The 24,956-nt window shown below is 33.4% G+C and overlaps 1 protein-coding gene across 4 annotated transcripts in view; it reads left to right on the forward strand.

Annotated features, from left to right (window-relative positions):
- LOC132695699 (protein doublesex) overlaps positions 1-23,159 on the forward strand; it is a 222,805-nt gene extending 199,646 nt beyond the window's left edge. The window contains exons 5-6 of one of the 4 annotated variants that reach the window (XR_009617870.1): positions 17,437-17,691; positions 20,504-23,159. The gene's annotated coding sequence lies outside the window, so the exon portion shown is untranslated. Of the gene's footprint in view, positions 1-16,927; positions 17,252-17,436 lie in introns of those variants that run through there. The other 3 variants (XR_009617872.1, XM_060660124.1, XM_060660137.1) reach the window with 3 other exon arrangements.
- Positions 23,160-24,956: the final 1,797 nt, after the last annotated feature.

Here is a 24,956-nt window from a genome sequence, read left to right on the forward strand (position 1 = left end):
TTATTATTATTGTTATTATGCATTTGTCTACGTTTCATTAAAATTCTGGAAAATTTAAAAATCTGGATCCAGTGGCACAATTCACTTAATTTTGATTGCCACAATTTTTGTACGGATTAATAAATTATTATGAAATAACAGTTTTTGACTTCATAAAACATATTCAACCTCGTGGCAAACTACATTTTGCTCCACTACAGGCAACATACGTTTTTTTTTGCTCTAATTAATTACAGATGACTATAATTTGAACTATGCTTGCTCATAGAAATCCTTGATTTATTAACAGATTAATCAAGACAGTCTTGGATGCCTAGTGTTTTTTATCCTCATATACTAAAAGTTGTAGCAATGAAAGTTTTTTGTTCAGCAAAATGAATTCCTGAATTGACTTAGTTTAAACACAAACACGAAAAATATAATTTTACCCAATTAAAAAAAAAATAATATAAGATTATTACAGTATTAGCTACTTAAAAAGTTTACCAAACATGTTGCATACTATAATTTTGGTACGACCATTAGCTTTTGGATACATTTTTGCAAAACAACAACATATGCGATTGCTCCTAAACCCGTGCCGTAATGCCCTGGAAATCTCCAAAGTGAAATGACATTTTCCGTCAAACTATAGTATATTATGCAAGTGTGGTAAACGATATTTGACTCGAGCGAGTGTTTAATAAACGAGTGACTTGAAAAGTTTACCGAACGTGTTGCATACTATACTTATTCTACGACCGCTAGTTTTTTGGTACGTTTTCGCAAAACAACACGAATACATTCACTGACAAAAATGTCAGAATTGACAAACGTCACAATTTAAAGCGTGGGAAATATCTCCGAAAACATCCGATTGCTCCCAAACCGATGCAGTAAAATCCCGGAAATGTCCGAAGTGGCTCAGATCCGTGCGAAATGAAACTGAAGTAGTAAAGTGCACGCTGGATCGGTGTGTAATTAGGCATTATACAGAGGGGAGTAGAAAAAATATTTTTTTCTACTCCCTACTCTCCCAGTCACCGATCAAGCACGCAAAAAGTATCACCTTAAGACAGCAGCTTTGTTGCCCATGCCTGCGAACCATTTCGGAAGCTTCCATTATTTTAGTCCTGGGCTTGCGAGCGTACGTGGTTTTGACAAAATGTAAGCAAAAACCAATGGTCATCAGGTGCTTCGCTCGTGCCAAATCAAACTCGTCACTAAAATGCTTACTTACGCACTTACGACTTATGCAAATGCTTGTATTATTTATTAACATCAATAAAATAAATTTACTTTCTTTTGCAAAATGTCAATGGCAACCCAAGCAGAGTACCTATCATTATCAGCTCCGATTCCATTTCGAACCCCAAATAAGTTAAGTACAGTATTTATTAGCATAGCGTTATCAATTAGACAAACATCCAAACAAAATGGATTTAATGGGCCGCGACGGATGGAGCAGAGAGGAATTGAGGGAGAGAGAGACGGAATCTGCTAATAAAAAACAAAACCTTACACACGATAATAAAAACATAAAAGCGGACGCGACCGTTTCGTCCGCTGGCTCGGTTAAAAGCGAACCTCTTAAAATTCTGTGCAAAATATATACCTTTAAGATGTTGTCGTTTTTAATTTTACGACCACATAAAGGGCCCATTACCGTTTTAATATGTGATTGTTTTTATTGTCGGGCTTTTGTGGAGGAAGCCGAAAAATTGCCGACCATACGCGTCGCATTGCCACCGTAAAAAGTCGCGGATGGAAAATGATACAATTTCCGCGGGAAATGTGCCGGTTTTTCAGTCATATTTTCGTCCGCGGGGAATAATGTGATACGCCAGTTTTATTATCGTCCGAGAAAAATGATACACACTTTTATCGCGTTAGTATGCTGCTTTATACGTTTCAAAGTACGCTTTTATTATTTAAAAATGGTTTATGATGAGTGCTATGTATAACAGCGTGTGTGTAACGGGTGGGCATTGATACCTTATCTCAGAATCTGTAAAAAATATAGAAAAGGACTTCCCTATGTTCTACCGTTTCTAACATATTTTGAATTTTTTGTCAAGTGACGTTTGCAGGTCTAAATATCTATCTATAACTTTTATCTTTATCTAAAAGATTCGCCTTTTAAAGTTTGTGCAAGTATTTAATTAACACCATGTACAGTTGGGAATGTTTTACTTATAAAAGGGATATGTGATATGTTTATCTTTTAAAAATAAATAGGTAAATACAAATTGAATATAAACTTACATTCAAAATTTGAATTAAAAAATACACGTTTATAAGTTTATATTATTTGGCATTTGCCTATTTCAACAGTCATAGATTTCGAAATATTAGCAATAAAACGATTTTCAATTGTAAAAACGCTAAACGGCTATCAATTTGCCGTTATAATTTGTTTTTTTTTAATTTACTATTTGTATTTTCGACATTAATTTGTTTCTTTTTTATATGGGAGGCTACTGTATAGCTCCAATTTTATTCATAACATTTTTAAATCAAGCCTTAGTAATCAGGGAAAGGAAGTGCAGTAATATGGCTATATCCATTGGAGCCGGTAGAATCGGTATAGTTTGCTTACAATCAGTCCATTACAGTCTAAGATACCTTCGATACACCTGTTGTTAGATGAATTGAGAAGAGAAAACAGAGGCTATCAACGATATTACAAATTTTATATACTTAGGCTTAGGCTTAGTAATAATTAAATTCTATTCAGAATAGAAAAAACTAGATGAGCGTTTCCAAATTTACGGTTTTATTGTGGAGCACAAAAATTTCTAAGAAAAATGATACCAGAGGAGACAAATGTGGAAAGTATAATAAAGATGTGGGAAGATATAGAAAAGGGGTGTCAAATGAAGAATAAACGCAGTAGAAATGGATTACTGGAGAGGATGCTGGAGACTGAGTGAAAAATAAATATATAAGGGAACAAACAGATTCGACAGAATGGAACATTTATCTGAAATGGGAGACAATGGATGGGCATGCATAGTAGTACATATCAGAAATAAGAAAGAAGAGAGGAAGATTACACAAATTTGATTTGGTAAATTTACTAACGCCCATTCTTTGTCATTCACCTACACACTAAAATTTCTAATGTTTACAAAATTTCGATCGCTTTTTTGAATTGGAAAACTGTGTGATGGCCTGGCTCAGCTCCACATGGCTCAACAGAATGAAATTAAAGAAAAAGGTTCGTGTTCCGCAGTCTTCATCTTGCTGCACTTAGTTTATTAGATAACAGCTTCGTACTGGACAATAAAGCAATTTATAGCAGAAATTTATAACGTTGACAGTTTTTGCTATTTTATACACTTGCTCAGCAAATAAAAACTTTTATGTTTCTCTTAACTTTAATTTTCTAAATGGCGGAACATTGCAGAAACATTATTTTTATTGACTCCTTAGCTATTAAGAAGCAATTTAAATGCTCAGTTCTATATTGGTGCGAAGCAGTTAAAAACTTTCGAGAGAATCGTTAAATAAATGTTGGAATCATAAAATATATAATCGAGTGATTAAATTCGTAATCAAAGCTGCCGTATTCTGTTGCTTCGATGGGTTTTGCCTTATGACCCTGAATTTTTTGACCCAATAGCTTAGACTATTGACTTGACACATTTGACGTACATTAAAAAGTCCGCTTTATGAAACACTCTCGCGAGCCAATTCGAACTTTTCCTCTTCTTTAGTAGTGTGGTATTAGCCGTCAAATATTTTAGATATATTTAAAACACTGCGTAACGGTATTATGACTTCGGTTCTGATGGTCACGTCACGCGTAAATAATTAGTGTATAATTGGGTATTTTAGAATAAGAAGTAGAAAATATAATGCTAAAACAACACAATCCTAAAATCGGATTCGTAACATTGATCGTATTTCTTGATAAATACGATAAATCATTTTCTTGTGAGAACAACAACATCTACCGAGAATCCAAAAGAAAATTTTCGAGAAAAGCCGACACTTTTGTGGCATATAATCCGAATCTGTTATAAAATGTGGGGGATTTAAGTTTAGTTTGGGTTAGTTAGTTCATTCGGCATAATATTTTAACCGACAACACTATTCTAGGTGATTCCTAACCCGCTCTGTGGCATAGGCCAGCAACTCACCAGCGCACTATGGGATAGAATCGAGTTATTTTGGCTATGAACAGAGAACAAAACCGAGAATGTATCTAGCGCAGTTCTTTTTTAAACCAATTTATTTTTATTTATTTTATTAAAAACAATGCGGTATTAAATTTGGCGAAAAACTACCATGTCATGTTATTACATTTCTATTAAAACGAAAATAATACATGTAAATTAAAGATCATTTTGCAAGGAATAGAAGTAAACAGTATTTATAAATGCCTGTAGAAAGACTAATGTCCTTTTTTAAATTTCTTCAAAAAAGCCTCATGTCAGTTTACAAAATTTTTATTATGTTTTGCAAAGAAACAGGGAAATCGAACAATGCATATGAAGGGGTAACATTAAAAGGAAAGCTGAAACTTAACTAACTACTAAATATTTTGAATTTCTGCATCTAGTTTTATGTTATCTAAGCCTAAATCGTCGAAAAAAGTTCTCTATATGTTGATCATGATTGTATGAGTCTAGAAGATTTTTCACTTTAGTAGGTAATGCTTTTAGTTTTAATTAATAATAACGTCGGCAATCTTAGTGGTCGATATTTTTCCATATATCGTTGGGTGGTGGTGGAACAGAATTGCGATATTCTTGATGTCTGATGCTTTCATAGGTCTGCCAAACAGTTATAATTCTGTCATTCTGAATATTACAGACCCATGGGAACCCACTTAAGTATTTTTCCGAGGTGAACGGAACGCGGCCTGGGGGAAGACAGCTTTAAATTATCGAAACCCGAGATAAGTCGAGTCGAGTGTAGCTCCGATAGCCGATGAGCGGTTGACGATTTTCCCTAGTTTCCCTAGCGGGCCGCGGATCGTTGGATTCCCTTTAATAATCAATCAAGTGATTAGATTATTCCTGTTTTAAGCCCTTTGTTGTGCATTCTTTTAATATGTCCGAGAAGTCTAACCCCGCGTCGCCTCGCTCGCCATCAGAACCCGCCGCTCCGGGTTTCTATTTCTATTTTATTATATTTATTATATTATTATTAGAAGTGGGATCAGGACTTCGGTAACATTCGGACAGTGAAACTGACTCTAATGACCGCGATTAGTGCAGTGCTAAATAAATGCGCTACTGTTCGATGGATGATCTGCAATTATGGATTTATGGGCTCTAGAAAGAAGAAGATTAAAAAAATGGGATGCAGTTCTGGGCAGTGCTTGCAGAAACAGTAGATTTATGGGAGGTGCTTGCAGAAACAGTAGATTTATGGGAGTCATGAGGAATATTTTGTCACTGCTTAAAATTTTTGCTACGCAAACAATTGGCTCTATTTCCCTCCGGTCGTCATACTGGATCGAAGAGCTAATCTTTGTCATTGCCCTATAGTACGGAAATTTTCTATAAACGGCCTTCGCAATTTTATGCATAATTGGTGGGCATAAGGTAGTTTGATATTGAAATAGTTTAAAATGTGACAAATTATTCCATGTTTCGCTCGAATAGCGGGCGAATAGCCAAGAACAGAGTCTCCCTGGTTCTTTGAAGCTCCAATTTGGCGAGATCTTTCCTTTTTATTTAGCATGAATTCAGATTGTTTTCTTTTGAAAGATACTATTGCATGTAAATGTGATGACAAATGTCTGAACACTGTGCCCACTTTGAGGGACAGTACTTTGCAATAAGCAAATGCTGAGTTTTGATGGAATTCAGCAAATTTTATTTTTTATGGATGATCGAACTTATGGCGACCGATATTATCTTAGAACTGGTTTTTTATCTTTTTTTATTCCAACGATTCTACTAAAGCAAAATTATGGCACAACGTAAATTGTAAACCACTTAACGTTATTCAAAATATCGAATTACTGAACGACTGGCAGGTAGTATGTAGCTCAATGACCCCAAAACGCCCTTTCAAAACTTGTTCCCAATGACACAAAACAACATGATTCCAAACAATATTGTTTTCAATAAAATTTATTTATTTATTTTCAATAGAATTTTATGAACCTGTTTGCTATATTCAGCGAAATCTACATATACTTGCAACTCTTTAGTCATTGTGACTTCCCGAATATGTAATCTAACTATAAAGCACACCTTGTTACTTCTTGTATATATTGGAAACTTGGCATCAATGTCGAGCCGTATATGGCAGAAGTCAGAAAGGATGTCTGATGTCCAATAATTTTGAATAGAAAAATATTTACCCCTCTTATGTGAAACCACATATTGATGTCCCCCTCATCATATATATATATATATATATATATATATATATATATATATATATATATATATATATATATATATATATATATATATATATATATATATATATATATATATATATATATATATATATATATATATATATATGACACTATAATCCGGGATATCATCCGTTCGCTCGTTGAACTCCGACTGGAATCCTGCATCCGACTGGAATCCTGCATCCGACTGGAATCCTGCAGACGTTTTGCCAAAATCTCACTTGGCATCTTCAATGCTCGCGCTCCGAAAACACTTCGAACACTGGGAGGTTATCGGCGGTGCGTGCGGTATTTATACTCTACGCCGGAGATGGTAACGGTGCTGCTTGTGCGTGGGGGGAGGTGGCTCCGCCCACTGAATTGTCGCGTTGTTAATTTCGCCCGATCGTAGTTGCGATGTCCCCGTTGGCTGCTGCGCATCGCTCTGCTGTTTGATTATTGTTCTCCACGTGTTGGATAAATGCAGAGCGTCGTCTCTCGTATTGAGGTGTCCGGACTTTTCTATTTCGATGGCCTCTCGTATAATCCTAGTCCTAAAATCAGGAATATTAGCTATTTGTTTGCAAGTGCCGAAATCAATTTTATGGCCTGTCTGATGTTGGTGCTGAAACAAAGCAGATGTTGTTTGTTTGTTTCTTATGGCTAAACGATGTTCCTCGAGCCTGGCTGAAATCCTTCTGTTGGTCTGTCCCACATACGTCAGGCTGCACGATCCGCATGCTACACTGTATACTCCTTGGTTTTCCAGAGTAATTTTTTGTTTTGGGTTTCTTAGTATTGCTCTGATGGTATGGTCAGGTTTGTATGCCGTTGATATGTCGTGTTTCCGTAATATTCGGCCGATTTTGTCAGTAACCCCCTTGATGTATGGCAGGACAGTAGAAGAGGCACTCTTGCTTATAGAAGAAAACGAAGATCTTCCGCCATACATAATGGATCTGTCAAGACATTGCCTGAAAAACGCTTACTTTATGCACAATGGGATCATCTCTCTCACCTGTGATTGCTAACCTCTTCATGATTTACTTCGAAAAGAAAGCAATAGAGAAGGCAAATCTGAAGCCAAAACTATGGACAAGATACGTTGATGACGTATTTGTTGTATGGCCTTTTGGCAAGGAGGAGCTTTTGAAATTCCTAGATCATCTGAATTCCATCCACCCAAGGATTCAATTTACAATAGAACTTGAAGAGGATAACAGTCTGCCCTTTTTAGATGTGCACATCACAAGGACCGAACATGGACACTTGGAACACACTGTCTATAGAAAACCAACACACACTAATAGATATCTGAACGCTAAATCTCATCACCACCCATCACAGATACAGGCAGTGGCAAATACATTAATTGCTCGGTCCTTCAGGCTCACAAACGAGAGGAACAGAGATAAAGAACTGAAGAAAATTAGTACCTGTCTTCGACAAAACGGATACCAAAGCCGTACCATCAGCAAGGCAATCAGTAAACAACAACAGCCGCAGCAGAGAGTGCAGGACGAGACCCAACGAAGATCGATCGCTGTCCTGCCATACATCAAGGGGGTTACTGACAAAATCGGCCGAATATTACGGAAACACGACATATCAACGGCATACAAACCTGACCATATCATCAGAGCAATACTAAGAAACCCAAAACAAAAAATTACTCTGGAAAACCAAGGAGTATACAGTGTAGCATGCGGATCGTGCAGCCTGACGTATGTGGGACAGACCAATAGAAGGATTTCAGCCAGGCTCGAGGAACATCGTTTAGCCATAAGAAACAAACAAACAACATCTGCTTTGTTTCAGCACCAACATCAGACAGGCCATAAAATTGATTTCGGCACTTGCAAACAAATAGCTAATATTCCTGATTTTAGGACTAGGATTATACGAGAGGCCATCGAAATAGAAAAGTCCGGACACCTCAATACGAGAGACGACGCTCTGCATTTATCCAACACGTGGAGAACAATAATCAAACAGCAGAGCGATGCGCAGCAGCCAACGGGGACATCGCAACTACGATCGGGCGAAATTAACAACGCGACAATTCAGGGGGCGGAGCCACCTCCCCCCACGCACAAGCAGCACCGTTACCATCTCCGGCGTAGAGTATAAATACCGCACGCACCGCCGATAACCTCCCAGTGTTCGAAGTGTTTTCGGAGCGCGAGCATTGAAGATGCCAAGTGAGATTTTGGCAAAACGTCTGCAGGATTCCAGTCGGATGCAGGATTCCAGTCGGATGCAGGATTCCAGTCGGATGCAGGATTCCAGTCGGAGTTCAACGAGCGAACGGATGATATCCCGGATTATAGTGTCATATATATATATATATATATATATATATATATATATATATATATATATATATATATATATATATATATATATATATATATATATATATATATATATATATATATATATATATATATATATATATATGATGAGGGGGACATCAATATGTGGTTTCACATAAGAGGGGTAAATATTTTTCTATTCAAAATTATTGGACATCAGACATCCTTTCTGACTTCTGCCATATACGGCTCGACATTGATGCCAAGTTTCCAATATATACAAGAAGTAACAAGGTGTGCTTTATAGTTAGATTACATATTCGGGAAGTCACAATATATATATATATATATATATATATATATATATATATATATATATATATATATATATATATATATATATATATATATATATATATATATATATATATATATATACATACACCTTTTTATTATTTTTGACTGGACGCTTAGGCGGTGGGCACAAATAAAATAGTCGTTACTTTGAAAATTATCGTAAAAATTTTATGACTATTTATGTAATTTTCAAAGTTTAAAAAACTTTGCTTTTCAAATACCTTGACTTTTCTTTTATTGTTTTCTTGTTTTTTCATTTTTCCTATCAAAAATCAATCATACACCAATGGCATTTATTTTATTATATAATTTAAAAACCCTCAGAAACCCAGTATAAAAAATACCGTTTAAGGTAACCTGTTCCAACGTTCATGATAACGTTGTATGCTTTAAAATATGGCTAATTCTCTTGTTTTCCGTATTTTCATCATTGTGATCTTCAAAATCTAGCTACTGGCACTGCGCCATCTTATTCCCCCGTAAATTATACTAACGCAAAAATACGAACTCTGTAAAAAGACTCAAATTCCTAGTAGGACAAATCCGGACGAATAGATATTGTAAAATTATTTTGAAGTTATCTTTGTAATTGAATATAGACAATCAAACATGAAAATCCGAATAGTGTTTCGAATGATTTGGAGTGGATGGAAGTACTGAGTTTTTCGTTGCTATCCTTCAAGTAGATAATTAGCAAAAAAGGTAGCGTGAGGAACAGTTTAATTTCCACCAATCTTGTTTAAAGCCTTTTGCCTTCAAGATGTGATGTGATGAAAGTGTTTTGTGCGAGCAAAACTGGTGGACAAGTTAATTGATAACTAAAAAAAGAAAATGTTGGTATCGTGGGTTCGTACCAAAGGACAAGTTAATTGATAACTAAAAAAAGAAAATGTTGGTATCGTGGGTTCGTACCAAAGGAACGCTTATAGAATGTCCTTATGAAGTGATATAAAAATGTGGCATATTGGTGGACGCATAATGAAAAAAGAAGCCATATGAGAAATCGCTCGCCCCAAACGATTCTGAAGATAGAGAGGATTACTTGTTTAAATGCTTTCAGACTTTAAGTGGTATATAAAATTTAAGCTTAGTTAGCACTTACAACAGCAGCCTCCAATAGAATTTTATCAGAGAAGCGTGGAGCTAGTCTAGAATTAATTTCGAATCTGCACCATAAAATAGTCGTTAGAAAATTTCGATTCAACAAGATGCGGCTGCGGAGTTTTATAACTCCATACCTTATTCATGCCGCAGGTTATATCGCGCACTTGACGAAATTGTAAAATATATTTATGGTACTTTTATGTATTATGTAATACCTAGTCTTGCTTGAAAAGATCAAATGGCGTTAGCTTGACGAGCGAACTTCAGACCACAATTCCGCCAGTTTTATTGCCCGTCTGCAACGTATCTCGTAATATTTATGGTCTCTTGGAAATAAAATTTCTGCAAAATCCACTAGCTCTTATCAATTTCCCATGCGCAGTTCGAATATTTATTGATCGCATTATATTGATGACGACGCAAATCGATCAAGAAAAAAAGTGTCAAACAAACCGGTCCTCTGCAGCCTTCAGAGAATTACTGTTTATTTGGAAGAAAGGAAGGAATTGACAAATTCATGTTAAAACCCCGCTGTTATTCAATTAAATTTTCAATGATTCCACTTGCAATTCTTGGTATTGTATGTAGCGCGATTGACTTATTCAGTTATGAGCTCAATATGTATCTGAGCGCGATTTCTGGTCTTTTCAAGATCAATGTTGTCGATATTTCTTGACCCATTTTGGTGTTTTGTCGAAGACCTCTTGAATTTCTTTTTCGAGTATTCCATTTTTAATTCTTCCTTAAAAACTGGGGCAGGTTTTGCTTTTGTTGTATTAAAAACAATGTAGCTTAAAAAGTATATTTACATTACATTTTGCATTGTGGGTTTCATAAAAAAATGTAATCTTGTGGTGTAATGCGTTGGAACAGAAAATATTTCACAGCTGGCTTGTGAAAGTAAAAGTGGCATTGGTGATGGCTTAAGTATTCGTTTTAATCAAAAAATATACATACGAAAATTTTGAATCATCTGCAGAAAATATGAGAAAGTGTTATTTACACAATTTCGTACGGTACGAATAAAATCCGCTTGTGCCCTATTATTAGCACATATTCCAATGGTCCAAGAAAAATAACATTAACATTTTGAATACTATTGTACGAGTTAAACAGTCTATTAATCGGTGAAAATTAGGTTTGTTCTAGACTTTCTTTTAGTCGGTCATTCAGTCTAGAGCCTTTTGACTGTAATATTTATTTGACTAAGCAAATTATGCATATAATGTAAAGTTCTTCGAAAATAACTTAGAAACCCAGTCCTAGCACATGAGAATATGTTGTATAAACGAAACCTTTTGACTAAATGTTATACAGTGGTCCCTAAACTTTGTCCATTTTGAAATAACAATAGTTTCAACTTGGCAGTCAAACTCGATGAAGTTACAAGGAGGCAACATTATATTCTCCATACACTATCTACTTCCATTAGTAAGCGCTTTTAGTACTTTAGTACATTCACCTTTTTTCTTCAACTCCTTCCAGTTATAATTTACTATCATCAGCATAAAGTAGGCCATTAGTTCATCATATTCATTGAGAACGTCAACTGTACCATTAAGGGACTCTTAAATGAGCCAAGACTTGTGTAAGCATTGATTTTAACAGATTTAACCGAATCTATGGAACAGTCATGTATCTTATCAAGCATACGAGGTCGTCGAATCTGTCAAAGGTCTTCGAAAAATCCGTATAAATGGCCATGTTGGGGTTGGCGCTGAGGGAGCTCGGATCGTACACCTTTTCCACTTTTTTTTTTCCATTTTTCCGTAATGAGTTTGTTCCCTCCACCTAGCGTCAACTCACACGCGGGCTATGTCGTGCTGTGGTCTTAATATAGTAAAAAAAAACTCTGTTCAACACTTTACAGGTTAAATATCCATTGTAGTGCACTAAGTAAAACTTATCGATTTAAAAAGAAATTGGTTATTCCAATATTTCTTAACTAGAATGATTGGGTCACAACCTCAACATATACCGTACCAAAATGAAGTGTGCAATCGTTTTGTGTGTTGTATGCTAAATATTTTATTCAGCAGCTGTGTGGTGGTTTTGGGGTCCTGACGCAATAAAAATTCTTTGCTGTTTATTGTATTTTGTCAATGTCCAAATGCATACATAATAAGTGAATATGGGAGCATCGATGAGAAGCTGGAAAGATTTCGTGGTAGATGCTGATTTAAGCCATACATTCCATCTAGACTCAAGATGTAGATGCTAAGACAGGATATACTTCAAATTTGAAGGACGATACCGTGTTTGTAATGATTCAGTCAATAATAATATTTGGTGGGTTAAGAATAAGATTAAAAATATTTATCAAAAAAGATATCTATAAATTTCTGTTGGCCTGCTATGCGCGTAACATTTTAACAAAAATATAAAAAATCGCATAATTTATGCAAGAACCCAACATTTTTAATACCTTGCAAAGATTGTAAACGACAAGTCGTAAACTTATTTAAATTACCTCGCATTATACATACTTCGCATGCAATTTTATGGCAAAGAGGCCGTGATTACCGATTATGTCACCTTCGTAACTCCTGCGAACGGAAACCGTACGACGCAGAAATTGTTTCGCGTTTCATTTCAACTAGAATCTAATGAATCGACCAGTTTTATTAATAATTGTAGGCCGGCTTTATTGAGTGAACGCACAACGTTGTAAGTCCGTCTCTTGCCGTACCCACTTGCTACTTTATTGCCTACATTGTCAATTATTGCGTTTTGTTCATATAATTAATGTTACTCTCTACTAGAAACGTTCAGCATATAAGATAACCGTTTATTTGTGTATATTTTCAGAACGGGTTTGAATAGATTTACAACTGAATTGACGACACCACTGACCTTCTCCGTGTCACCAATTTCTATTATTGGTTTAGCTTTTACTAATGGACATTCTTTGCTGGCAGAGTTCGGCAACGGAGAGGAAATTTCAATTATTATATTTAAATCTCCTGACATAATTTAATCGTAAATGCTGTATTTCACCTTGTAAACCCCGCCACATTAATTAAACATAAATTTTTGTTACGGTGAATCAAGTGTATTATGTGTTTTTATTATTAGTTTACTGGAGAGAACATAGTAGAATAGTTATAGTCTCTAGATATTAGAAGAAAACTGTGGAAAATGAATGTTAATATCTTAGAGAATAAAGATTATTATTATTATAATTCTTGGATACATTTTTATAGATACCATATCGGCACTCTACTCGGTTTTTAAGTAGTTTAACAGTAATAATAATACAATTTTTAAATAAAACTTTCATTTTGTTATAATTTTCTATTTTCTTATTTCCTTTTATTCCAGAATGCTTTACTACAGATCCGTTTCCAATATTCTCGTTAATTTTCTTTAACTTTTGTTGTCTATTTATCTCTTGCGTTTGTATAATAATACCGATTAATCATTTCATAATCATAATCATGTTTCAGTTCTTCCTAGCTGGTGCGTTCCTCGAAAAATTAAATTTCTTTAAATATCATAAACTGATCAAAAGTAATATTAATAAGTTTCGAATAATAAAATAAATAATAAAAAATGGGTTGTAACTTACAGTGGGATGTTAACCTTAGGTATATAAGGAGAGGTTGTCCTCTCCTTAGTGTCGTCTATTTGACCGGAACATACCAGAGGGTGATTGGCGATATTTGTTTGTCGGACATAGTTCAGGTTTTATACAGGATACATAGTTTTTAATTTCGTGAATTGTCTATTAGTATTATGAATATCATTTATACGCTGATGTAATATCTCTCCAAACATTTTTATTTATTTATTTCCTCTTTAACCAATTTACAAAATTTTTACTTTCATTCTTTAAATCAATATAACCAACTCTGTTGCCATGTTTTTCATAAATTTCCATATAATTGCGAAGTTACCTTTATATTTGACTTATTTCTAATTTTACACTATTATTATTAATAAAATGGTGTTTTGTTAAAATCAAAAATTATGGAATTATGGTTTACGATAAATGTGTTGAACACATATATTAACAATAATAAAATAATTAAATTTATTTTTACTTTTGCAAATATGATGAAAATAACTGCTATTATCTTTAATTTGTAGGTTGTATTAAAATAGGTATCACCCATTTTTGCCAATATCGCAAAAACAAGTGAAATAAAATATAAAGTATGTAATATAAATGTAATCACTGACCTTGCCCCGGGCGAGTCTCGTCAATTTTCTTATTTTTAATTTGCTTTGTGAGTAATAATTTTAATTCTTTCTTTCTTTTTAAAAAAAATGAATTTCTAAAATTAATTATTTTTGCCATTATTATTAATTTTAATAACAAACTATACATCTTTAACGGACTTAAATAATAAAAATTTTATATACCGGGTTATTCACGCTATACGACAAGGAATATGGTGGCTAAAGTACAAGGTATTTAAAAAAATTGGATATGGCTACTTTTTATAGTTACTTTCAGTGGCTTAAAAAAATATTCTATTCTGATAAGAATTTTAGGTGACTGCAATTTAATTGGTTTAGATGGAACATCATATGTTTTACCTTAACAGAGAATATTAATATTTTAGTAATATGTAATAAGTAATATTAATTAATGCTTTGTTTTCAAAAATCGTAGAATGCATGTGTAGAGTTATGTAGAATATAGGTGTCGTATCATAATCCGAATTGGCATAAGTGAAAAATTTGGCAAGGCTTAATTTTATATTTCTACTTTCAACTAGTTTCCCAGAAACTTCCAAGGGACCTTTATGAAAATGCACCAAGAGAAAGTGGATCGTTTTTTTTTAAGTGTCCATGTTAGTGTGACTATTATCATCATGTCTAAGAACCAATACCTTTTTCCGGAAAATTATACAATAGGTAATAATTACATTTATGTATTAAAATAGTGCAGCTTTTCTAATTTAGCACGTTTTATTGCAGGATGCAAGATTACCGTTCTAATAAAATTTAGAATATATTTTAGTTTGTTTTTGTCCTCACTGCAGAGTGCGTGCTTTAAAAATCTTATCATTCTTTGATTTTGGTCCAAAATGTAAAACCGACTTATAAAATTGTTTTATAAGATTTAGAAAGTACACAAAAAAAATTTTATGTTTAAATTCAACTTTCGAGATAAGAGGATATAATATGATATTACTGGCTTAAAAAACCTTTATTCGCGCACAATAACATATCGTATTTGCTGTACGGTTCTTGTTGGTAAAAGCTAATTAAATAGATTTAAATTAATCAGAGTTAATTAGTCGGCAGCTGCATGGAAATGTTGACATCTTTTCCCCATAATAAGCGTCCTTCTGGTTACGTGTGTGTCCGAGGCAGGTCGAGAGCTGTTGTTAAATTTCCATGCATTAAAACTTGGAAGAAGGATGACCCATAAAATCTTTGTTATGGCCGCGTTGTAAATCAAACAACGGCTGTAATATGTTCCTTCGTAAATTCTACTTTGCGCGCTGTTCCCCCGCTTGAGACAAGCGCGCGTTTTTTCTTGCTTTCGCAAGATGGCGGGTAATTACTACCAAATAACGGCCGGTAAGGCACCATGTTTTACAAACTAGAAAATATTCTATACTGAATTAACTCTTAACTTAAATCTTAAAAACTTTCCTTGTTGGGTGTAATTAAAGACCAGGTTGGAAACTAACATAGTGGAAGAGAGTATGTATATCACATGAATAAGATCCATTTATCAAAATAGTATTATTATTATTTCCATTTCTTCCAGGGGTAAAGCGCGAATTATGGTTTAGCAACTATGAAGAAATCCATGCGGAATTTCGAAGAATTCGAGTGGAATTCCAAGAAATTTAAGCATGAAATCACATTTTTTGTTTCTATATATTTTTCTCAAAAAGTGTCACGATTTTTTAGCCGTAGTATTTTGAAGTTTGTTAGTTCTAACGGTCATGTCATACATCACCAAGTAATTATCCAATTATGCACTGATCACGTATACGCAAAATGTCACTTTCAAACGTCAGCTTGATTAAACAGTGTCGCTAGCCAATTGAGCGTTCGCTCAGACGAAGGTACGTTTCAAATTGGATTGTGGTTAAGCAGTAGTTTTTTTTACTTTTCTTTGGAATACCAAAATTCATTCACACTTTTAAATATCGGTTTGTTTTAATCGCAACGACCCTTCTATATCAAAAATATTTGACTAATAGGTCAGGCCGCTTTGGGCGGCAGGGCTGTTTCGATTCTTTCGTGGATTGGTTTTATGTGGTTTGTGTTGAGATGTTTAATCAATACGACTAAATATTTTTTAATTTGTGAACACCTACATACATATATATATATATATATATATATATATATATATATATATATATATATATATATATATATATATATATATATATATATATATATATATATATATATATATATATATATATATATATATATAAGATGACACTATATTCCGGGATATCATCTCCGACTGGAATCCTGCAGACGTTTCGCCAAAATATCACTTCGCATCTTCAGAGGCCGCGCGTCCATGTCACTCGTACGTGTCCGCACGAGTTTAAGTGCGGATACGGAATTTGCTTTTTGTCACTTTCCATATATTTTATCGAATATTTGTTTAATTTGAAATAAGAAAGGATTATATCACAGAAAAAAACACTAACCAACCTATTGCTTTTGCTGGGGGCCATATTGTCCGATTTTTAAACCATACCAGTTCACTTAGCAATAGGCCTAACAAACTCGTACTAAAAACTAAAGTTATAGGGCCCATATTGTCATGTGTGTGGTGGTAGGGATCTAGTGCATCTAGTATTCAAATAATTTTTAGAATTCCTATGATAGTGATGCAACTTGAAACTTACCTAGTTGGAGCTTACAAAATAAATAATTGACAAACGTTAACATTCAAGCCGTGGATAATATCTCCGAAAACACCCGATTGCTCCCAAACCTGTGGATAATATTCCGGAAGTATCCGAAGTGACTCGCAGCCGTAGGTAACGAAACTGGTTTCGTAAAATGACACTTTGCGCAGTCTTTGATTCATGTATAATTGGATATTTTAGAGAAGGGAGCAGAAACATTTTTTTATGTGTTCTATAGAACGAATTTTACGCAAATTAGATGCCATGACATTATATCCAAAATGCCAGTTCAGTTTAGCAGTGGAGCTTAAGCAGATTTACTAATATTTTTGGTTAGTTCAAAATTTTCACCTGTTACCACAAAAAAGTATTGCTTTTGTATAAGAGATTTACTGCAGAATTATTGGTTAGTTTTTTACTTTGTAGTAATTGATTGCTATTACTAATACTGACATATTTTCATTTGTTTCAGGTGGCCAGCCATGTACGTTTCTACCTTAAAAACACACCGAATTATTAATTTAGTATGAACCTTTTGTGATAAGTTCAAATGTTCCAACGCCGTCGTATGGTAAAACATTCGTCCTATTGGTCACAATAAAATTAATTTAATTTTTGCTCAATAAATGCCAAATCAGCAGGACCAGATGCAATGCAGTGTAATGTGTAAGCAAAAAACTCAACGCACGATACTAAAATATTGCTGGGACCTATCAAATGTTTTCCGGTAAGTTTCTGTATCCTGCCTAAAAGATCACCCATAAATGATATAAAATGTAGACTGTAATTTATGCGTCTAATGGATCGAAAAGTGGAAAATGTCAAATTTATACATAATTGACTGATATCAATAAACTGGGAACCTTTTATAAAAATCCATATATGAAAAAATATATTTATTATAACATAACGGATCATAACACAGAGTGCATTATTTCTTAAATCTTGTGCTTTTGGCAAATTTTTTTTTTGGCGCTTTGTTCTAGACATATATATATTTTACATTCAATTAAATGCGAAAGTCATGCAGGTTTTCACTTTGATTTCACAAACTGATTATAACAATTTTCGCTAGTACTTAATACGAAGTCAGTGATTGCAAGAATGCCCGTCCACAACAGACAAGAGTTTTTGTATTTTTAAGAACTAGCGTTCCAAGAGGAATTTCAGACACTAAGGTAGCTGCAATAATTACGATCTCTCATGAAACAGTAAGTCTGCGGTACAAAACTACCCCATCTGTTCCTCTTTCTTAGTTCCAAATGTAACGTTCATATGTAACATTTCATCTATTAATCTTTGAAAGATATCAGACGGTCGATGGCGACATTTTCTTTTTAATATGTTACTAGGTTTACTGTAATATATTTTAAAGTACTTTATAACCTTCATCAAAATTTATGAAAAATGTTTAACTCATATATTTCTAAATGTTTTGAAGGAAATATTAGAAATAAGAAAAAAAATCTACAACAATTTTACATGGTGTCCAATTGACCGCATTTCTACCTTTTTTTCAATGATTTATGGGTGACGCATAGGTAGAATGCAAAATATAAGTAAAACCTTATATCTAAATCTACCGTATACAAAAGAAAAAGTTTACAAATGGATAAGTAGAACAGTATATCTCATATTTAAGCGAAATGCATCTGGTAATGCCGAAATAGTAATCAGTGTTAGAGGTCGCAAAATAATTTGATTTATATTTGGGTATGTTAAAGGACAGTGTCAAATTTATATCGCATTCGTGGTAATACTTATTCGTTGATGAACGAAGATCGATTGTACGCACAAGACATTGTGACGTAAATTTAAATCAAGTTTTATTGCCACAATCGTATTTGAGTTTAATATAATCTGTTTTCTTTTCACAAAATTTAGCTTCATTTTTCTGTCAGAATTACGTTAAAGACCGAGCAAAGGAGGCAACCTTTTGTCTAATAACTAAGAATCGGCTACTTATTATAACCTTTTTTTTTTCCTAATTATTTCTAATTTAAAAATTAAACCCTTCAGTTTTCCCTTATTAGAAAACAAATAAACATTTTGTTTACGGGAGATTCGTGTTGATTTTTTACTACCGTCTGTGACTTTGAACTTACATATTACAAAGTGGTGTGATACTACTATTCGAACTTTTTTAGTGACCTTTGGATATTTCCTGAAGATGTGTTTACGATTCTTGTCCTCCTTTTTCTCCTTTTCCTGTCCCTCTAGGGCGCTGCTAAATTTTGCCCAACTATTGATTGCGTGATTATGAAGACGGGAATCAGAGTATCAATTAAAAAAAATCGTAAATATATCATATTTGCGCAGCTTTTGATAAAATATATGTTAGTAAGGGGCTTCAATCCAATTAGAATTATTACCGTAACCAATATTTGTGTCTTATTTTCTCTCCTTTAAGAAATTGGCAGTTAGCAATAGGAAATATTATATTGTCTGTTGAGCATTTTTGCATCTCTTAATGTAAAACTTTTTTTAAATGCTTGAATCTACTTTTAATTACTAAGAAACGTTTGGAAAAAAGTCAGTGGCGCACTCTATAAGTATCTAAATAAAACTGCAAGAAACTGCTGATTTATCAAAAGCGAAATTAAAGAGTCAGTGGCGTTCTCTGTATGTCGAAAACGGCATTTCCGGTTCAATACGGTTGTCCTCCATAAAGCAACAAGTGATATTGTACAAATCAGAAAAAGATTTGTTTGTTTGTTTTGCAAATTTGGGTCGTTGAAAAGGTTCAGAAAGTTCAAAATTTTATTTTACTAGCTTTTCAGAATGTGAGGTTTTGGTATTAGCTTGTTCCTTGAACCTACGTAGTAGAAGTTGATAGTATTGGTTAATATCTCAAGCCGGTTGCCATAAATGTTAGGATGACAACTGTAATTGCTATTCATCTTATCTGTTAATTGCATTTAGCATATTTTTAGCAACCAACATTTGCGAAAATATTTATTGAACAAATCTTCCTATTCTGATTCTGATCCGCTTTTGGGCCAAATTTATCGACTACATTAAGTTTCAAAACTTGCTTTGAAAAAATCAGGTACTCATGGTAAACACCATTTTCACTAATGTAATGCAACTCCTATTATTATTTCAAATATGTTATGTTCAAAATCATTTTTTTTTCCAAAATTTTATTTTATTGAATTTGCAGATAACGTAAATGCCGAATAAGATTAAAAAAAAATATATACGCATATATTATTTACGTTCAATGATTTATGAGTGACTCGGTTAAGTTTTGACAGATGATGCTGCGACTACATAATTTGGTCAGTTTTTATTCCTATGTTTTCTTATTTAGAGTATTTTAGAAAATAGATTATTTTAAACATAGCATGTAATACAACAATGTAAAGAAAGTCCAACAAGGAAGCTATCGTCCAATTAACAGAGTTTTTGCTATATTTTAAATTATAAATAGGTACAACAAAAGAATTGTACGAACTTAAAGTGACATACTTTTTGTACAAATGTTTTTATGCTTAGGAACATCTTTAAAATATATATTTATAATATTGTGATTTCAGGGCCTAACACAGTCCTCACAGGCAAGTGATATTAATTGTACATATAGTGAAACAAGAACGAATTAATTAATAAGGTTGTACGATTGTTAAAGGATTTACTAGCCATCTTGATGATATTCCCTTAGCTTAACTTCAGATTAGTACGTGCCGTAGAAAATTGGCGATCCGCCTTTATAATGCTAAAGTATGAAAAAATATATTCCCTGCATTTTTTCACCAAGCAAAAAATAATAAACTTATATAAAAATACAGCTTTATTCGTCGTTGGTCGGGTGTTTTTACGCCAGTAATTGGCAATTACATATTATTAATTAACAATGTTTTTTTGATACTTCAATTTGGACAGGTTTTCGAAAAACGAAGCTACTTATAGTTGAAACTAATCCTCCATTAAATAAAACAATTCAAACTTTATTAATGTGCTGTACAGGGCGATCTAACCAAGATTATGAGAAGCATTGAGCCTGAATGGGCTAGCAAACTGTTTATATATGTGGTTGATAGTTTTATTAGGTCAGTGAGATTCAGAAACTAATAGCTGTTCAAATTTTTATTTTTTTTAAATGAGTCACTTATAACTGAAAAATAGTCGTAAATCTATTAAAGTGTGCAAAGTAGTTTTTATCCTAAAGTTTTGGAGCATTAAAACAAATTACACTAATTGTGTCGCGTCGTTAATGTAGTAGTCATTTTATAAAGATAAACAATATAATAACAACACCTTCAATATAAGCGGAAAACTTACTGGAATAATTAAAGATTCACAAATTATTTATCAGATTTAATAAAAAATCATGGAGAAGAGAAGAGAACTTTTAAAAATAATTAGAATACTCTTTTATTGATTTTATTTCCTCAGGTTAAGGCTACATTTTTTTGTCATATTAAATATAAACATATATGGTTCAAAGTTATGTTTTACCTCCACCCCCGAAAACCGGCAACTATTCAAGTGTGACTCAATGACGTCATTGAGAAATGGCTAGATTTTTCAGCATGATAGTTAAAGTAAAGAACTATAAAATCTTTCATAGATTATGGAGGTTATGGCCTTTTCGGTCTTTTTTTGGGTTTTTCGTGTGGATTTGAAGTCTATTAAAATAAATGGCAATATTATATATTTGCGAGAATTCCCATTAACGACCGCAACATTAGTTTTATTGCCCAAAATTACTATAATAGATAAACTAAACCATATTCTACCAAGCGGGCCGTGATTGGTGTGACGTTTGGTTGCTTGAACAATATTGACAACGTGAGAGAAGTATTCACTGATTTAAAAAATGCTTTTTAAGAAAAAACAATATAAAATTTTCTGTTTATGATTGGTGTTAATTATGCAAAACTGAAACAGACACTATGGCTCAGAGTTTTTTATGTAAGATAAGGCAAACTGCCTCCTAAAATCAATACTCAATGTAGAGTTGACTAATCCGCCGTATCGCCGATTTTTGCAGGGAATATTGTGTAAAAAATTTAAAAACTTGAACCTCGCGCTCATTTATGGCTAAAAGGGTAAGACAGTTTTCTACGAATCTGAGTTAGTAAAAGTTTCGGATTTACTATACAACTTAAAAAATATTTTTGTGGATGTTGTACAATTTGGTGATTTATCGTCGTCTACAGACAAATTGTAGCAAAATGTAGTTTCTACATATTTCAGCAATACATGTTCAAAAATTATATATATGCTAAGTAGATATAATCAAAAAATATGATTTATATACTTTTTGGGGTTCTCATTCGAGAGCATCAATGTATAAACTAAATGTTATTGGTCATAGCAACTATTATCCATACACATTTGTTTTCTTTTATTTTAGGTTTTCTTTTGTTTGTCCTGTTGTGAGACGGAATGACTAAAAAATGATTTAAAAACTAATATTCTCGCTCGTTATTGACGATTATATTTCAATGGACCCAGTCTGTAGCACAAGCCGAATTTTCAAAATAATATAATTTTTACGATATCGTAGGTACCAAGAGGACAAAACGCTTGAGTAATAAATAATATGAAACTGCTAAATTACCACTTATTTACTAACTTCCTGCTTTTCCGGCCCTTACTGGAGCAAATGTTTTTAATCCAGTAGTTGGAAGTAAAACATTTTAAAACATGGATAGTCCAAGAAAATATGCGATAGCCAATTTCTATGAATTCATGCCGACTTTCTTACCAAGGACCTTGCTAAAAACCAAGATGAATTTGGCTATAACCATGGCATCGTTGCCAAAAGTTTTAGGTTACCTTTTATCATACTATTAAGAGTCTTATTCCGTCTTAAAAGATAGACTGAGAACGCGAAATTGAACATTGGTGCTTGCGTTATTTAATTGCATTATCTTGCTACCTATTTTTTTTCAATATTATATATCGTAAGTCTTATGAATGCCTTAAAACAATTTTATGTTTTTACAAATCTGACGCAAACATTATCGTTGTCTCCAAAGTAAACTAGCTCAGTATAAAGATTGTTTTTATTTTGTTAATTGAAAGGTCGGTAATACCATTGCGACTAGATGACTAAGTTTTTATTACTATTAATTATTGTTTCAATACATGTGTAGTGTTGATAGGTATTTATATATCTCTAGTTATTATTCGCTAGAAGTTAAATGATAATGTATTACAAAAGTAATTACCGGTGAAGTTGTATGTTGCATAAGTATAAGGTAATAAAATTACATATGTTGAGATATTTAATTTTGTTTTAATTGTGTTTCCCTTTTCTGACTTCAGCTTTAAGTTCACAAGAGCGCCTAGATTTAATATTTGAATTTGAAGGCTGTGAATAGCTATTAATTATTGATAATTAAATAAAATGTTACGGACATTTCGGTCTGTTTTTTAGGATCCTTTTACCCTTTTTCTAAGTTCTGCAAGCGTATTTATGATATAGAATTTTGAAGGGACATCCTGGCAGTCTTTATCCTGAGAGGTTTTAAATCCGGTGTTATTGGGGCTAATAATCTTTGTGAGCTCATTCTACCAACAACCTGGTTCCCACTCTCTGTCTTCTGAATGTTACAAAGCTCTCTTATTTGACCATTCCGCACTGTGCAAAGCAATGTTTTCCCTGATATTGTTTCATCATCATCATGTTTGTTTCCATTATATCTGCTCTTGTCTCGTTAGAATATGTCATAATTCACATGATTTATATATTCGGATTTTTCAGTCAGATGTTTATTTTCCTATCTGACATCTCGTAAGCTCCCCGATATATAAGCGGATTTGTTGACTTGCGTACCTTTGCTTTTAGGTCACCATGACTAGAAACTTCCGTAACATGATATTCAAACTTTGGCACTTACTTAATCATTCCGTCGTTTATTACAATTTTAAGTCTTTTAATTTTCCTTGAGAAAACTACCGATTTAGTTTTAGCTCTTAATACTTATACTCTTCTGCGCCTTCGTTGACCTTCAAGATTGCGTCGTCTGCATAACACACAATTTTTATCGTAATTCAAATTTTAAAATGGTCTAGGGTAGATTACATTTTTATTTTTTTGATTGTCATTGATCAGCACTTCTAGCACTACTTACGGCAGTAGTACTTCAAAGACAATAATCTGCCAAACATTTTAATAGATGTTATTAGCTATTACTGGCAAAATGCAATGCATGAATTAAATATCATTTTCAAAACTTAGATGAAAAACTTTCAAGAGCTACGACATATGCTTTTTCATCTTGAGTCTCCGATAAACTATGTATATAGGTTTTTGAGGTTAATCACGTACGTTCTTCGGCCATCAGTTTTACTTTTTGCCTTCCTTACCTTCCATCTTGCCTTCGATTGTCAGTCGTAATAAACCATATTCATTACTTAGTTATGACACTATTCTTCTCTTCAACACAACCATATCTCAGAAACTTTAATTTGAGTCCAGCTTTCCATATATACTGTGTGACAGAATACTACACAAAATATTTTGGGAAGTAGTTGGGATATTTGTCAATAATTATCGCTGAAATTTTGAAACAAATTTGCCCACGTATGTTTTGACGTTCTGCAACTCTTCGTGAGATGCTGCGAATCCGATGACTGATATCTATCTGTGAGGCTTCCAGGGTAATCGTGTTATATTTCTATCAATAATTATAATTTTGTTGTGTCGCCATCTATGTTCGCACATTGCTGAATAGTTGAACGAAACGGTTGTTTTTTTTTACGTGCAATATGTTATGGGGCCAGAGCCATGAAAAACCTAAAAAAGTTAAAATTCACAGTTTAAATGTGATGTCCCCAATTACCTTGCAATTGTCCCTAAGCTTCTAGGCTGGACAAATTATGATTTTCGGGCCTTTGCGTCAGAAAATTTTATCATAATAGAAAACCTAAACACGTGTCTAGAGCAAGGCGAGACGGATGCTACACAAATTGCCAAAGCCAGAGCAAAGCTGACTTTGACGGTAGACACTACAACGGCCAAAGACTTTATGGGAT

Source organism: Cylas formicarius, unplaced genomic scaffold (assembly GCF_029955315.1).
Source record: "Cylas formicarius isolate icCylForm1 unplaced genomic scaffold, icCylForm1.1 PGA_scaffold_10__41_contigs__length_53128322, whole genome shotgun sequence".
Classification (NCBI taxonomy): Eukaryota; Metazoa; Arthropoda; class Insecta; order Coleoptera; family Brentidae; genus Cylas; species Cylas formicarius.